A 16,409-nucleotide genomic window follows, 5' to 3' on the forward strand; every position below is an offset into this window, starting at 1 on the left:
TAAATGTATGGAAGAGGGTAAGGTACCTAGGGATTGGCAGAGAGCATGCATAGTTCCTTTGTATAAAGGCAAAGGGGATAAAAGAGAGTGCAAAAATTATAGGGGGATAAGTCTGTTGAGTGTACCTGGTAAAGTGTATGGTAGAGTTATAATTGAAAGAATTAAGAGTAAGACGGAGAATAGGATAGCAGATGAACAAGGAGGCTTTAGGAAAGGTAGGGGGTGTGTGGACCAGGTGTTTACAGTGAAACATATAAGTGAACAGTATTTAGATAAGGCTAAAGAGGTCTTTGTGGCATTTATGGATTTGGAAAAGGCATATGACAGGGTGGATAGGGGGGCAATGTGGCAGATGTTGCAAGTGTATGGTGTAGGAGGTAGGTTACTGAAAGCAGTGAAGAGTTTTTACGAGGATAGTGAGGCTCAAGTTAGAGTATGTAGGAAAGAAGGAAATTTTTTCCCAGTAAAAGTAGGCCTTAGACAAGGATGTGTGATGTCACCGTGGTTGTTTAATATATTTATAGATGGGGTTGTAAGAGAAGTAAATGCGAGGGTCTTGGCAAGAGGCGTGGAGTTAAAAGATAATCACACACAAAGTGGGAGTTGTCACAGCTGCTCTTTGCTGATGACACTGTGCTCTTGGGAGATTCTGAAGAGAAGTTGCAGAGATTGGTGGATGAATTTGGTAGGGTGTGCAAAAGAAGAAAATTAAAGGTGAATACAGGAAAGAGTAAGGTTATGAGGATAACAAAAAGATTAGGTGATGAAAGATTGAATATCAGATTGGAGGGAGAGAGTATGGAGGAGGTGAATGTATTCAGATATTTGGGAGTGGACGTGTCGGCGGATGGGTCTATGAAAGATGAGGTGAATCATAGAATTGATGAGGGAAAAAGAGTGAGTGGTGCACTTAGGAGTCTGTGGAGACAAAGAACTTTGTCCTTGGAGGCAAAGAGGGGAATGTATGAGAGTATAGTTTTACCAACGCTCTTATATGGGTGTGAAGCGTGGGTGATGAATGTTGCAGCGAGGAGAAGGCTGGAGGCAGTGGAGATGTCATGTCTGAGGGCAATGTGTGGTGTGAATATAATGCAGAGAATTCGTAGTTTGGAAGTTAGGAGGAGGTGCGGGATTACCAAAACTGTTGTCCAGAGGGCTGAGGAAGGGTTGTTGAGGTGGTTCGGACATGTAGAGAGAATGGAGCGAAACAGAATGACTTCAAGAGTGTATCAGTCTGTAGTGGAAGGAAGGCGGGGTAGGGGTCGGCCTAGGAAGGGTTGGAGGGAGGGGGTAAAGGAGGTTTTGTGTGCGAGGGGCTTGGACTTCCAGCAGGCATGCGTGAGCGTGTTTGATAGGAGTGAATGGAGACAAATGGTTTTTAATACTTGACGTGCTGTTGGAGTGTGAGCAAGGTAACATTTATGAAGGGATTCAGGGAAACCGGCGGGCCGGACTTGAGTCCTGGAGATGGGAAGTACAGTGCCTGCACTCTGAAGGAGGGGTGTTAATGTTGCAGTTTAAAAACTGTAGTGTAAAGCACCCTTCTGGCAAGACAGTGATGGAGTGAATGATGGTGAAAGTTTTTCTTTTTCGGGCCACCCTGCCTTGGTGGGAATCGGCCGGTGTGATAATAAAAATAAAAAAAAAATATATATATATATATATAGAGTGTTTCAGCGACTGGTAGAAGGTCGAACGAACAGCTGTTAAGTCATGTTGGTATAATATATCTTCACACTGTGGCCTAAGAAAACCATAATTCGAGCCAGATTGTATTTACGTTTTTGCTGAGTAGCTGGTGTCACTTGGCAGTTGGTGTGGGTGGTGGTAGTTGTTTGTTATTATAGTGGTGATTGGTGTGGGTTGATGTAGTGGTTGTAATAGTGGTTAGTGGTGTGGTAGTTAGCAGTGGTGGCTGTGGCTGTTGGCTGTTGTAGCGATGGCTAGTGTGGATTATGGTGATGATGGGTTAGATATGGTTGATATAGGTTGTAGTCCATTTAAATGGTGGTGGCTTGTCATTTTAGTGGTGCTGATTCGCCATCAGCAACCAATTTGATTTCAACTGTAGCCAAGTAGTAGTAGTAGTAATATTAGTTGTTGTACCAGCAGTAAGAATAATATTAGTGGCTGTGAGAGCAATATTTCTGGTTTATTTACCTCCCCAGGTATAACTTGAAATACTCTTCCACAGTAGCATTGATAAAGGAAAACAAAGAGAAAGAGAGATGAAGGGAAAAGTGAAGGCACGTGGCGGTAAGCTTTATTCATGGCGTGGGAGGCTGGGAGGGTTACCTGGAGGTTATTCCGGGGATCAACGCCCCCGCGGCCCGGTCCACGACCAGGCCTCCTGATGGATCAGGGCCTGATCAACTAGGCTGTTACTGCTGGCCGCACGCAGTCCGACGTACGAGCCACAGCCCGGCTGATCCGGCACTGACTTTAGGTATCTGTCCAGCTCTCTCTTGAAGGCAGCCAGGGGTTTATTGGCAATTCCCCTAATGCTTGATGGGAGGCTGTTGAACAGTTTTGGGCCCCGGACACTTATGGTGTTTTCTCTTAGTGTACCAATGGCGCCCCTACTTTTTATTTGCGGCATTTTGCATCGCCTGCCCAGTCTTTTACTTTCGTAGGGAGTGATTTCTGTGTGCAGATTTGGGACCATTCCTTCCAAGATTTTCCAAGTGTAGATTATGATATATCTCTCCCTCCTGCGTTCCAACGAGTACAAGTCAAGTGCTTTCAAGCGTTCCCAGTAGTTAAGGTGCTTGACAGAACTTATACGTGCAGTAAAGGATCTCTGTACACTCTCTAGATCTGCGATTTCACCTGCTTTGTATGGAGATGTTAATGTACAGCAGTATTCCAGCCTAGAGAGAACAAGTGATTTGAAAAGGATCATCATGGGCTTGGCATCTCTCGTTTTGAAAGTTCTCATTATCCATCCTATCATTTTTTTTGCACGTGCGATCGTGGCACTGTTGTGATCCTTGAAAGTGAGATCCTCAGACATTACTGCTCCCAGGTCCCTTACATTATTTTTCCGCTCTATTGTATGGCCGGAGTCAGTAGTATACTCTGTTCATTTACATATACTCCGTCATTTACATATAACCAGAACAGTAGTGGCTCTAGTATTATTCATTGGGGATCCACACTTGTTACCATCGCTTATTTATCATTAAAAACTCTTCCTTTACTGTCACTTCCTATCTTTTCTCTTTCAGGTACTCCTGTATCCACTTTTCACCCCAGCCCTTCCTCTGATCTTCTAATCTGTAAATTTGTTTCTGGTGGAAAACTATGCTAAATACGTTCTGCAGTCCAGGAAGATTCAGTCACCTTGTCTCTGTCTTTTGCTTTATCTGTGTAACTGATGTAGGTCTCTAATGGATTTTTTAGACGATTTTCCGTCCACGAATCCATGTTGGGTTTCTCTGACAAGCAAAACCCTTGACCTTCTCTTGTTGCGCTAATATTCCCCTCTTCATTACTTTTGGCAGAATGCATGTCAGTGATACTGGGCCTGTTGTTTAGCATCATCTGCCCTCTCATTGCTCAAATATTGGAGCCTACATTAGTTCTCTTCCAACAATTCATTTGTTGTCCCGTCGTCTCCAGCTACTTGTTAAATTTCCTCGTTATAAATTCAGTGATTTTGCTCCTGAGTTTTGTCGTACCTCATCTCCTTCAATAGCTTCCTCACCTCCTATTGATCTGCCCTGACTTCTCATGTCTTGTTCCTTTTTTTAAATATTCCTGAATCTTATATTTAATTCCTCGAATTCTATCCTGTATCGTCTGCTAATTGGCCTTTTCTAATCATGATTTTTGTCGTAACTTTAATAGTTTTTATGAATTTTTGAAAGTCCAAATGGTCAAAATTCTTACTTACGAGTAATTGTGGATCACCCTCTCCCAAGTCTAAAACTACAATAACTCACATTTCACCTCCTCACTTCCCCTGGGAAGGAGTTACGGCTCTCACTGGTTAATGTAGATGACGATGAGTTCCTCTATTGGCTAGAGGCAATGTCAACAATTTTATGTCCTGATTGGGCTCTGGAACCTTCGAGATATGATAAGATTTGTTAGGATTTTTAACCCCGGAGGGTTAGCCACCCAGGATAACCCAAGAAAGTCAGTGCGTCATCGAGGACTGTCCGTCTTATTTCCACTGGGGCCCTTCAATATTGTTCCCCAGAATGCGACCCACACCAGTCGACTAACACCCAGGTACCTACTTACTGCTAGGTGAACAAGGACAACAGGTGTAAGAAAACATGCCCACCGTTTCCACCCATGCCTGGAATAATTAAACCACGGACACTCAAAATGTGAGGCGAGTGCGTTGCCAATCGAACCCAGCCGGGCCAACTGAAAAGCTAAGTTTAGTCGTGAGGGGGGAAGTATTTGGTAGAGGGGTGAAGGGGAAATGCGAGGAAAGAGGGGAGAAGAGAAAGATGTTTAAAAGTGTTGACGTAGAAAGTTATGAGTACAAGTGCTAAGAATTTATGGGTAGTGGGAGTGAGGATGGGGGTGGTATATCTGAAGGTTTGTGAGTGAATGGCGAGAGAGAAAGAGAGAGATAGAATACATGGGAAAAGGGGATAGAAGAGGCCGAGTCGGGTGTAAGGTTGGGGTAATAAGAAAGACCTCTTTCCTGTCACACCTACTCTTGAAACAACGTATGGGATTTACTTCCACCACTTCATCATGTTTGAACGAGTGAGAATGCTCTCCTATGTACTCACGTCCACAAGCTGACTCTTGCTTGCGTACTCACCTCCACTGGCTGACTCTTGCTTGTGTACTCACCTCCACTAACTGACTCTTGCTTGTGTACTCACATCCACTGGCAGACTCTTGCTTGTGTACTCACCACTAGCTGACTCTTACTTGTGTACTCACCTCCACTGGCTGACTCTTGCTTGTGTACTCACCTCCACTAACTGACTCTTGCTTGTGTACTCACATCCACTGGCAGACTCTTGCTTGTGTACTCACCACTAGCTGACTCTTACTTGTGTACTCACCTCCACTGGCTGACTCTTACTTGTGCACTCACCTCCACTGGCTGACTCTTGCTTGTGCACTCACCTCCACTGGCTGACTCTTGCTTGTGTACTCACTTCCACTGGCTGACTCTTGCTTGTGTACTCACTTCCACTGGCTGACTCTTGCTTGTGTACTCACCTCCACTAGCTGACTCTTGCTTGTGTACTCACCTCCACTGGCTGACTCTTGCTTGTGTACTCACTTCCACTGGCTGACTCTTGCTTGTGTACTCACCTCCACTAGCTGACTCTTGCTTGTGTACTCACCTCCACTGGCTGACTCTTGCTTGTGTACTCACCTCCACTAGCTGACTCTTGCTTGTGTACTCACCTCCACTAGCTGACTCTTGCTTGTGTACTCACCTCCACTAGCTGACTCTTGCTTGTGTACTCACCTCCACTAGCTGACTCTTGCTTGTGTACTCACCTCCACTAGCTGACTCTTGCTTGTGTACTCACCTCCACTAGCTGACTCTTGCCTGTGTACTCACCTCCACTAGCTGACTCTTGCCTGTGTACTCACCTCCACTAGCTGACTCTTGCTTGTGTACTCACCTCCACTAGCTGACTCTTGCTTGTGTACTCACCTCCACTAGCTGACTCTTGCCTGTGTACTCACCTCCACTAGCTGACTCTTGCCTGTGTACTCACCTCCACTAGCTGACTCTTGCCTGTGTACTCACCTCCACTAGCTGACTCTTGCCTGTGTACTCACCTCCACTAGCTGACTCTTGCCTGTGTACTCACCTCCACTAGCTGACTCTTGCTTGTGTACTCACCTCCACTAGCTGACTCTTGCTTGTGTACTCACCTCCACTAGCTGACTCTTGCCTGTGTACTCACCTCCACTAGCTGACTCTTGCCTGTGTACTCACCTCCACTAGCTGACTCTTGCCTGTGTACTCACCTCCACTAGCTGACTCTTGCCTGTGTACTCACCTCCACTAGCTGACTCTTGCCTGTGTACTCACCTCCACTAGCTGACTCTTGCTTGTGTACTCACCTCCACTAGCTGACTCTTGCTTGTGTACTCACCTCCACTAGCTGACTCTTGCCTGTGTACTCACCTCCACTAGCTGACTCTTGCTCAACATGCCTCAAGACATAGCATGCCTATTAACATTTTATTACCGGTAAAAACGATGGTCCTTAATGCGTTAAATTATACCTAAACCTTGGAGAATATATGTCACACACTGTCGATACATAAAACAAGTAACTATACAACAATTTTTGAAGTAAATAATGTGGATAACTTTGCTAGGCGTCAACCGTTGTGAAATTTGTGAGCGACATAATTACGTTGGTCCATTCTCAGGACGAGCATAGTGATGTTGCATAACAATAATCATAGTAATGATGTAACATTAATAACAGTGAGCATAGTGATGTAACATAATGATAATGATCTTGGCTTTGTGTGATGATTTATGATGATAACTTGATACTATTTCTGAACCAACGCTGAAAGTTCTAACTTCTCTTGTAGATGTATAGACGTCAGGTGTGCAGATGAAGACACACACATATTTACTTATTTATTATTGTACTGTTGCTATATTCTTCAATAAGTGGACAATCAAGTACATACCGTAGTTTTAAGTGACCACATACTTTGCATTCAGTTTGATTCTCTGTCTCTCTCTCTCTCTCTCTCTCTCTCTCTCTCTCTCTCTCTCTCTCTCTCTCTCTCTCTCTCTCTCTCTCTCTCTCTCTCTCTAGTATATGTACATGCTAGACTACGAAAGATACTTGTAACCAAGCCTCAGCTTGGCTACTACATCAAAAAGTCTGTGTGTATTTCAAGCTGCTCCGAAATTACTTACCTACGTTATTATCATAGCGAGTTACAGCTCCTCTCAGCCTTCTAACTGCAGTCCTGACATTCACATTCATTATTTTTCTCATTATTTCTAATGCTTGACATGGATAAAAGATATTCTTCATTTATTTCAAAGTACTTTCGTTGGCTGAGTTGTCAGCTGTATCATGCAGGAGTAATTGAACGCGAAATGGAATCTATAAAAATAATACATTAATTCATTTATAATGGATTGTGATTCAAGTGGTAGCGCCTTCGGCACACTGATGAAAACGTCGGGTATGTTCCCTTGTACGTATTGCCTCGATTCACCTGGCAGGAAGTAGGTACCTGGGTGCTGGTGGCTTGTGGGTGGCATCCTGGGGGTAAATGGTTATTCTGGGTTACTTACACTTCAGGATAATAATCTGAATGAAGTCTTCCTCCTTGATATTCTAATATAAATTTATGTATGTATATATATATATATATATATATATATATATATATATATATATATATATATATATATATATATATATATATATATATATATATATATATATGCAATAAGATCACAGTAAACAGGTGATTTCAGAATATGCAAAACAACCACTCTGAAAGAACAGAGAAATTCCAAGCGCTTTCGTGACTACTCATATTATCAAGGATAATGTGAGCAGTCACGAATGCGCTTGGAATTTCTCTATTCTTTCAGAGTGGTTGTTGTGCTTATATATATATATATATATATATATATATATATATATATATATATATATATATATATATATATATAAAATATATATATATATAATATAAAATCGCCAACACAATGCTCTCCAATGCTTCAGGAAAGAACAAAGCTCGTCTCCTGGCAGTGAAGGCACCACACTCAGGAGATTTCCTGTTAGCTGTTCCCAATTCCTCCCTGGGCACCCGTCTCGACCCACAGGCCATTCGGATTGGTGTTGCTCTTCGCCTAGCCGCCCCCATCCTCACCGAACATAGGTGTATTTGCGGCAGGGCGACAGCTGATCAATTCGGACTCCATGGTCTCGTGTGCCACACAGCAGAAGGGAAGTATGCCAGACATGAGGAGATCAATGACATAATAAAGAGAAGCCTTGCCACAGCCCGTTGCCCAGCTCAACGGGAACCCCAAGTACAGAGGTCTGATGGAAGTCAAAAGCGTCCTGATGGAGCCACTATGCTACCCTGGAAGGATGGAAAGCAGATTGCCTGGGACTATACCTGTGCTGCCACATTGGCAGACACCTACTTGCCATACTCTGTAGTGGAAGGGGGTGGAGCTGCCAGCCACAGGGAGACCCAGAAGATCCGAAAATATGAAGACCTTCCCCCTTGCTATAACTTCATTCCAATAGGGTCGGAGACCCTTGGAGCATGGGGCAAGTGTGCTCTAAAGTTCCTCAAAGAGCTGGGTGAAAAGCTCATCATAGAAACCAAGGACCACAGGGCGACCAGCTTCCTCTTTCAGAGACTCAGTGTTGCGATCCAGAGAGGAAATGCCTGCAGCATTCTGGGCACGCGGCCCACCGCAGGGGAGCTGGACGAAGTATTCGAGATGTAGCTCTGAGTTACCTATGTTGTTTTACTTTGTATCATATTTTTGTGAATGTTTTGTCAATGTATTTTGTCTTTAAATAAAATATAATATATATATATATATATATATATATATATATATATATATATATATATATATATATATATATATATATATATATATATATATATATATATATACTTTGCGTGTGTGGTGCCGAATAGGTAAACTTGCGATTGTGGCTTAATAGCAACGCTCTTCTTGCCCAATAAGGCAAGCGAAAATTTGTGTATGCAATAATCTTGCTAAAATCATTCTGAACCTAGCGGAAAAAAATATATTTAATTGTGTTTATTTATTATTAAATTATTGTAAACATAACTAAAATACATTTAATTGTATTAGGCTAAATTAAATTGCGCTTGTTATAATAAGGTTAGGTAAGTTTTCTAAGGTTTTTCCTGCACAAAATTGTTAATTTTTGTATTACAGAAATGAAAAAAATGTACCTTTAAACGTATAAGAGAACATTTTAGAAAGTACATTCAGTATATTCAGTAATGACATTTAATTATGATCATGAGCCAAGCTCATTAATGTTGCTTTGGTACCATTAGGCTGCAAACAATATAGCTTGTACCATAGAAGCACAAATGTTAATTCTTATGGCCAGCACTACGTGGCTGCTAAAATTCTTGTCCAGTGAAGTGGCAGGGAGAGTAGATGCAGCCTCGCCACTGGGAATCTTATTTAGATTCATCAGTGTAAAACTGTAAATGGTCCAAGTCGGACAGAAACGTCGTCATAAGCTTTCCTCTCCTATGTGCGGGTTATTTGTGTATCAGTATATAAATAATAATAATAATGGAGCAGAATAGGATGACGAAGGTATATTAATCGGGGGTGGAAGGAAGGATGGGTAGGGGTTAAGATAAGATAAGATTTGTTCGGATTTTTAACCCGAAGGTTTATCCACCCAGGATAACCCGGGAAAGTCAGTGCGTCATCGAGAACTGTCTGTCTCATTTCCATTGGGGTCCTTCAATGTTATTCCCCAAGATGCGACCCACACCAGTTGACTAACACCCAGGTACCTACCTACTGCTAGGTGAACAGGTGCAAGGAAACATGCCCAACATTTCCACCCTTGCCTGGGATTGAACCGCGGACAGTGTGTGAAGCGAGTGCACTGCCTACCAAACCCCTGGGTTACCTGTATCTTCGGGAGGCTAAATCACCACCTGATGTAGACTAAACGAAATGTAAATGCCAGATGGACAATTGTCACACCCTGCGTCATTATGTATTGGAATGCGATAAAATTAATATATTCAGAGACAACTCACTCAGAAATTTTCAAGAAATGTCAAAGTATTCTACCCACAGTGGTATATTACAAACCATTCTGGAAAAATACCTTGCCTTTGCTCACTGCAATTAAAGCATTACCAATTGTATTTGTGTGTGTGCGACCTAAATTCGTGTTTGCATAATTAACTCATTACGATTGTGACGAGATATAAACATGTAAATAGTTCATTACTACTGTTACTTGTTCAGCTATCAAGACTTTGTGGCCCAGTCCCTAGACCCATTATGTACCTCTGTAATCTTTTTACTACCTCCCACAGGATGGGTATGGGTTGCATTATAAAGATATTAAACCAAGCCACGGAAAGGGTTTTCGGGAGAGGGTATAGAAGGGTTTGACTGCTGGGGGCTTGAGCATCCAGCAGGCTTGTACGAACATGTTAAACAGAAGTAGAAACTAAGTGTTTTTTGTTTATGACCTAGCGTACTGTTGGAGTGTGAGCAACGTAACATTGATGAAGGGATTCAGGGAAACCGGTTAACCAGACTAGAGTCCTGGAGGTGAACAAGTATGGTGCTTGCACTCTGATGGAGGGGTGGGGGGTGTCGCAGTTCACAGGGTTATTTGAATTGTTATCTCTGCACACTTCTGGCTTAATAACTCTTACCTGAATGATGGTAAAAGTGTATTCTTTTCTGGGGTCACCTTTCCTAGGTGGGATGGCTAGTGATAAAAATAATACTAATCCCATTATTGCCATGAACACTAACATCAAAATCCTTTAAGCCCTGAAATAAGAATTACACGTACATGATAAATACGCCGGGAAACACAAATCTCTCAGTACATGCTGAGAGTTCGCTTTAATCCCTATTTTTCAAGCATTCTTGACAGGTAATGAACAGGTTACATGCCGCCTTAACGACCCTCGTGTAGCAGATACGCTATTAAGCCAACTAACCAACCAATTAACCTCATAGTGTATATTCACACACTGAGAGTTATACATCTCATTATATATAACATATTATTCCATTGCTTAATATTTAGCTAGTGATAGTTAAAGACATCGCAGTCCCCACGGTCCGGTCTCTAGCCCAACCCCCTGACTGGTGACATTCCAACGTGAGCAGACATAGTTTGCAGAAATGCAATTGCAAAATTGCTATCTGTCTCGCCTGATCTACAGTGAGAACAATGTGAAGGCTTTTTAGGTGCTGCCAGTAGCTTAGAAATATAGACGAACGCGCTTGGTGAATGCTTTGCACATTTTCTAGATCATTAATTCCGACAGTCATGGACAGCGTAAAATGCTTTATGAAGTGTTATCATTGACTTAGAATTTCTTGTTTGATAAGCTCTTATGATACGCTCCCATTTGTCTGGCACTTAAGATATTTGAATTATTGTGCTCTTGAAGAAACTCATGAACTGAAATATTATAGTCGAAATCTCAACAATTGCGCAGTATTTTCATTTTTTCACCAGAACAGTTTTTATGGCTATAGGTTTGTGTAAATTATTATATAATTTATATCAAGCACTAAAGCATTTTAGGCCATTCAACGTAAGGAGTGAAGGCTCGATCCTCGCTCCGCACATACTCTAGCAGCCAGGGTCTCCCTAAACTTCATTAGTAAAGTGAACCATTTTGATGGCTTGGGCAACATATCTTTGTGATTATTTAGTAACCATCACACGAGGCCAGGAGCTGTAACTCGACCCCTGCCACCATGTATAGGTGAATACAGCAGGCTTTGTACACGTACAGCCTCGGGCTCAATTCCCATCCCGTTTCCCGTGATTTCTTTTTCTACCAACAACTTGACTGATCGGAGACAGGATGAGTTTCTACAACTTTTTGCGCTGAATGACCCTCGTAGGTTTAGTGCGTCATGCAATACAATTTACAGTCTTCTGCAGGACGAATAAGACATCCTTAAGAATACCCGAATAAATTCTAATACAGTAGCGTGATTTATTTACACTGGAGACCATCCTTCCCAAGGATACGATCCTCAACAGTCGTCCATCACCCAGATACCTATTTAATGCCCTGCTCGGGAATCATATCCTGGTCCCTTTGATTGTGAATCAAAGACTACCACTTAGGTAAACCGCATACGGACAGATTGATGATCCATGACGCTCTAGTTATAGTAAGGTCTATGGGACCTCCCTGGGAGGGGTATGGACTAGTGACTCACCTAGTGTTGTGGGTCCCCTGCTGGGGGTCCCAGAAGACCAGAAGTGTGCTTGGGACCCCTGGTAGTTGTCCCGGGGTCAGATGTCCCCCACGACTGCTGCTGCGCCTTCCTCCCCTCAACACTTTTGTATCTGAAGTATATACTCTACTGGTTCATCACAGATACCTTTCATTTCGTCTAAAGTGCTGATCCCAAAAGTTATAATTCATTGTAAATCACATAATGGCTTAAGAAATGATGGCACTGATCAGGAGTTATAATGTCAACTTTTCTTTTCGGGGAAATAAAGTTGTAAGTTTGAGAGACAGACGGAGAGAAACAAGCATGTACACTGAGGCACAAGACGACAGGTTAACAAGTCCGCCCCTCAGGACGGCTCACCACATACTGAAGTTACCATCGCTGCCGTTGCTAGATAACTCCCGCCCGCAGCCACTCAAAATGGCCTCGGACCCAGCTGCCTCTCGCACCTTGCTTAACGCCACCCTTGCTTGACTTCTCGCACGTGCGTCCTTGAGCAAGACTATATTCGGATTATTAACCCCAAATGACTAGTAACCGAATCCCCAAAAAAACAGTGTGGCTTACCAGTTTATCCCTATGAAAAATAAAATAAATCACTTTGACTTTACTGGATTATTCTAGGGTAGATCACATGGAATCGCAGTTTTTGCACAACCCAGGTTAGCATGGCTTTAGAATAGGTCGCTCTTGACTCTCGCAATTGCTGAACCATTACAACATGATCTCTGATATACTGGAAGACAAACAATATGCAGATGTAGTGTACAATAATTCCAAAAGCCTTCGACAAGTGCGACCATGGAGTAATTGAACACAAAATGTGCAAAAGGAATAACTAGAAAGGTAAGCAGAGGTATATTTAACTTCCTAATTAACAGAACCCAATGAATAATAGTGAAGAGTTCTGTTCCCCAACCCAAGGCTAGTTAGTTGTGTCGCCTGAGCGGCTAGTTTATTGTTCATCCACAGCTCATCCTGTGAGCGGTAGCGCAAAAAAAAAAAAAAAAGATTACAGAGGTCACAATAGGTTTTTTCATATTTTACAATTACTTCATATAGTTCATATACATAATAGTCCGCGGAGGCAGTGACCTCCGGAAGCGTCTACAGGTAACCCTCAAGATTACTGTAAAAAATTGGTATGTTATGTACCCAAAGCCTAAATAAAAACTAGACTAGTATGCGACCCACAACGGTCGATACCGCTCTCAGGATGAGAATGAGGTGCTCAATAAACTAGCTGCTCAGGCGGTACCTATTTACTGCTAGTTGAACAGGAGAATCAGGTCCTTCGCTTTCTTATGTACTCTCGTAGCTATTAGATTGCCTTGTAGGTTCAGCGATAGAATATTCGACTCATAACCGAAAAACACAGGGTTCGATTACTTACAGGAACGAGACGAGCAAGTCTCCTTACACCTGGTTGTTAGTGAACTGTTGTTGGACACATACTAGGGAACGACGTCATGATGATAAAGACACAAGTTGCTTAACAACCTTTTATTTACCCCAGTGAAAGCTTCTGCAACTCATGTGCCATCAAAAAACACTGATTTTCTCGGGTTATCCTAGGCAATGTACACATGTTATTATGTAAGACAGTTGTAATCATCCAAAGACTCTGCAATTATACCTGAATGAACTTGCTTATTTTATTCTCATATTTATGGACAACAGCCTAGATAACTTGTATTTATCTCTTCCGAGCGGTTAGTTTATTGTTAATTTCTAATCTTATCTTTACATAAATTTTGTTTACACACTCCCCCTTTTTCCCTGGGAATCTATTTGGTGAATTTTCAGGAAGGATTTTGAACAAATTCTTCTTGAATTTTAACTCAAAATCATAAAAGAGTCATTTAGAATTATGTACATTCTAAGTTCAGACAGACTAAAAGATACAGGTTAAAGCTGATTAGAACAGTTATCGTATACATCAGAAACAAATTAAACTCATTGTAATTCAAAGTAAGAAATATTAAATTCGGAGGAGTAAGATATATTTATCATAAAAATATACATACAATTATCTTAAAAATATACTTACACTTAAAGGAGCACATAGTATAAGGACACTCCACTTTTGAGTCTTCGTAGATTATAAATGACGTACAGTCAATAAGTGAAAACATATGATGCAGAATATGTTTTTACTGGGACAAGGTTTAGCTGTGTACACTGTTATCAAATCATGACTTCATAAAGTTCTACACAGAATGGAACGTTGTCCCAGTAAAAGCTTATGCAACCATCAACTACTGGTTCAGCAAGACACGTACACACAACCATTTACACATCATAAATATTTGTTGTTTGATTAACCTTACTCCAACAATCCTCTCTCCAACTTCTTAACTCTTTTCAAGCGGGATTTAAGTCCTTTCAAGTGGGATTTAACTCACTTCAAGCGGGATTTAACTCCCTTCAAGTGGGATTTAACTCCCCTCAAGCGGGATAAATTAATGCTGATAAAGAGCTCTTTATGCAAGAAATTAGCGCTATCTTCCCCTTCCACGGATCAAATACAGGAGATGTATGACCCCTTACGAGTCCTGTAGTTCTCCAAAGACAAAACACATTTTTCCAATCTCTCATAAATTCTATCAACCCCTCGTTTTCTCTCCACATACACTGATCTCTCCACACGCTGCTGACTTCACCAACCACTAATGGTATACTTTCTGCTGAGCATCGATTCTCTCTCAGCAGAACCAGGAACCTGCTTCTTTCACCAAACACCCGCACTTTATGACGACGTTTCGGTCCATTCTGGACCACTGTCAAATCCAAATGAGGTGAGAAAAGTAGAGAAGGCCAGAAGATAATACGACAGCGAGCTAGAGTTTGCCACGGCCACGCTAGCGGGAGATTCGTCTGTAAAAACTTGCATTTGTGGTCACAGTCGTGCCTATGCTAACTTTCCTATGGTGTAGAAATATACCTAGTTGGACCACTGGACCAACGGTCCAGTGGCTAACGCGACGGTCTGGAGTTTTGAGATTCTGATCGCGGGTTCTAATCCCACCCGTGGTATGGTTAGTTAAAGAAGGAAGTAGTAGTAGTAGCGGCGGCAGCGGGAGAGGAAAGGTCCCGTTCCATATTTCTCACAGTAGATGGACACTGATGAGATAGCCAGCAGCATCTGTCTCATAATAACAAACACTGTATTTTCAAACTCGTGTAGGTCATTCAGCACAAGTGGTGGAGACTCCGGTTCTGTCCTCCATCAGTAATCACGAGACAGATATGCTGTCTATTCACCTAGTTCTACACATGTTTGAGTATGAGATGGACAACATTATTAAATTCACGGACAAGCACTAACTTCATAGGGGTCATAGAGTGACTGGGGAATGTTAGGCACTAGGTTTGATCCTGGGAAAGAGAAGGGTGCCTTCAATTTCATGAATCAAAATCTCTTCAGCGTCATTAAGGCACCTCCTGTGGGTGGCAGTTAAAAGATTACTGAGGTACATAATGGGTCCAGGGACTGGACCACAAAGTTTTGATAGCTGAACAAGTTACGAAGGTAACGAACCATTTACATGTCTATATCTGGCCACAGTCATGAACAAGTTATAAAGGCAATGAACCACTTACGCATCATACCGCGCCTGATGCAATTTTAAATGAGTAAATTCTTTATTTCCACATGTTACATATTTTATTACAAAATTAGAAGGCAATCAAGAGTGCACGTGAAAAGCCATAGTTCTGAAGCGCACATTTCGGGCTATTATCACATAAATCCGAAATAAAACTAGACGCTCGGGTCCGTCCTGGACCAGTGTCAAGTTACGACCAGCAGATGGTCCAAGAGAGGAACGAAATATTGTTTAGTTTCGTCTGCAATTTGTGGCTTGGTTGTATAAAATTAATGATCGTAGATCAGTAGATGAGTGAGATTCGTGCAACCTTGAGTGTCTCGCTCCGTGGCTACCTGGGAACTAGGTAATTGGTTAAAAGTTTCTGGTCTCTTAATTAGTGCCGCCTAGGGAGGACTTCACTGGAAAAAAATTCTACTACTTGACTTTATTGCGTTATGCCACAATAACAGCAGCATCTGCAGCAGTTGATATAAATAAATAAATATCTTTATTCCTACAAGTACATGTACAAAGTATACAGGACTAGCTGACATCAGTGACATAGACAGCTGCTTGTTATGCAGAGCATTTCGAGCAAATTAGGTCAATTTTGTCCCAGGGTGCGACCCACACCAGTAGACTAACTCCCAGGTACCAATTTTACTGATGGGGAACATAGACAACCGGTGTAAAGATACACGCCCCAAGTTTCTACCCTCACTGGGAAACGAACCCGGACACTCGCCGTATGAAGCAAGAGCTTTAGCCACCAGGCCACAGGGCACCGTTGCAACTGCAACAGTAACAGCATATCAACGGTGGCCCGTGGCCTGGTGGGCAACGCTCTCTTT

At 42.2% G+C, this 16,409-nt stretch overlaps 1 protein-coding gene across 1 annotated transcript in view; it reads right to left on the reverse strand.

Annotated features, from left to right (window-relative positions):
• LOC128704759 (chloride intracellular channel exl-1) overlaps positions 1 to 12,339 on the reverse strand; it is a 231,239-nt gene extending 218,900 nt beyond the window's left edge. Inside the window, exon 1 of the mRNA XM_070098661.1 lies at positions 11,948 to 12,339. The gene's annotated coding sequence lies outside the window, so the exon portion shown is untranslated. The remainder of the gene's footprint in view (positions 1 to 11,947) is intronic.
• Positions 12,340 to 16,409: the final 4,070 nt, after the last annotated feature.

Source organism: Cherax quadricarinatus, chromosome 63, assembly GCF_038502225.1.
Source record: "Cherax quadricarinatus isolate ZL_2023a chromosome 63, ASM3850222v1, whole genome shotgun sequence".
Lineage (NCBI taxonomy): Eukaryota > Metazoa > Arthropoda > Malacostraca > Decapoda > Parastacidae > Cherax > Cherax quadricarinatus.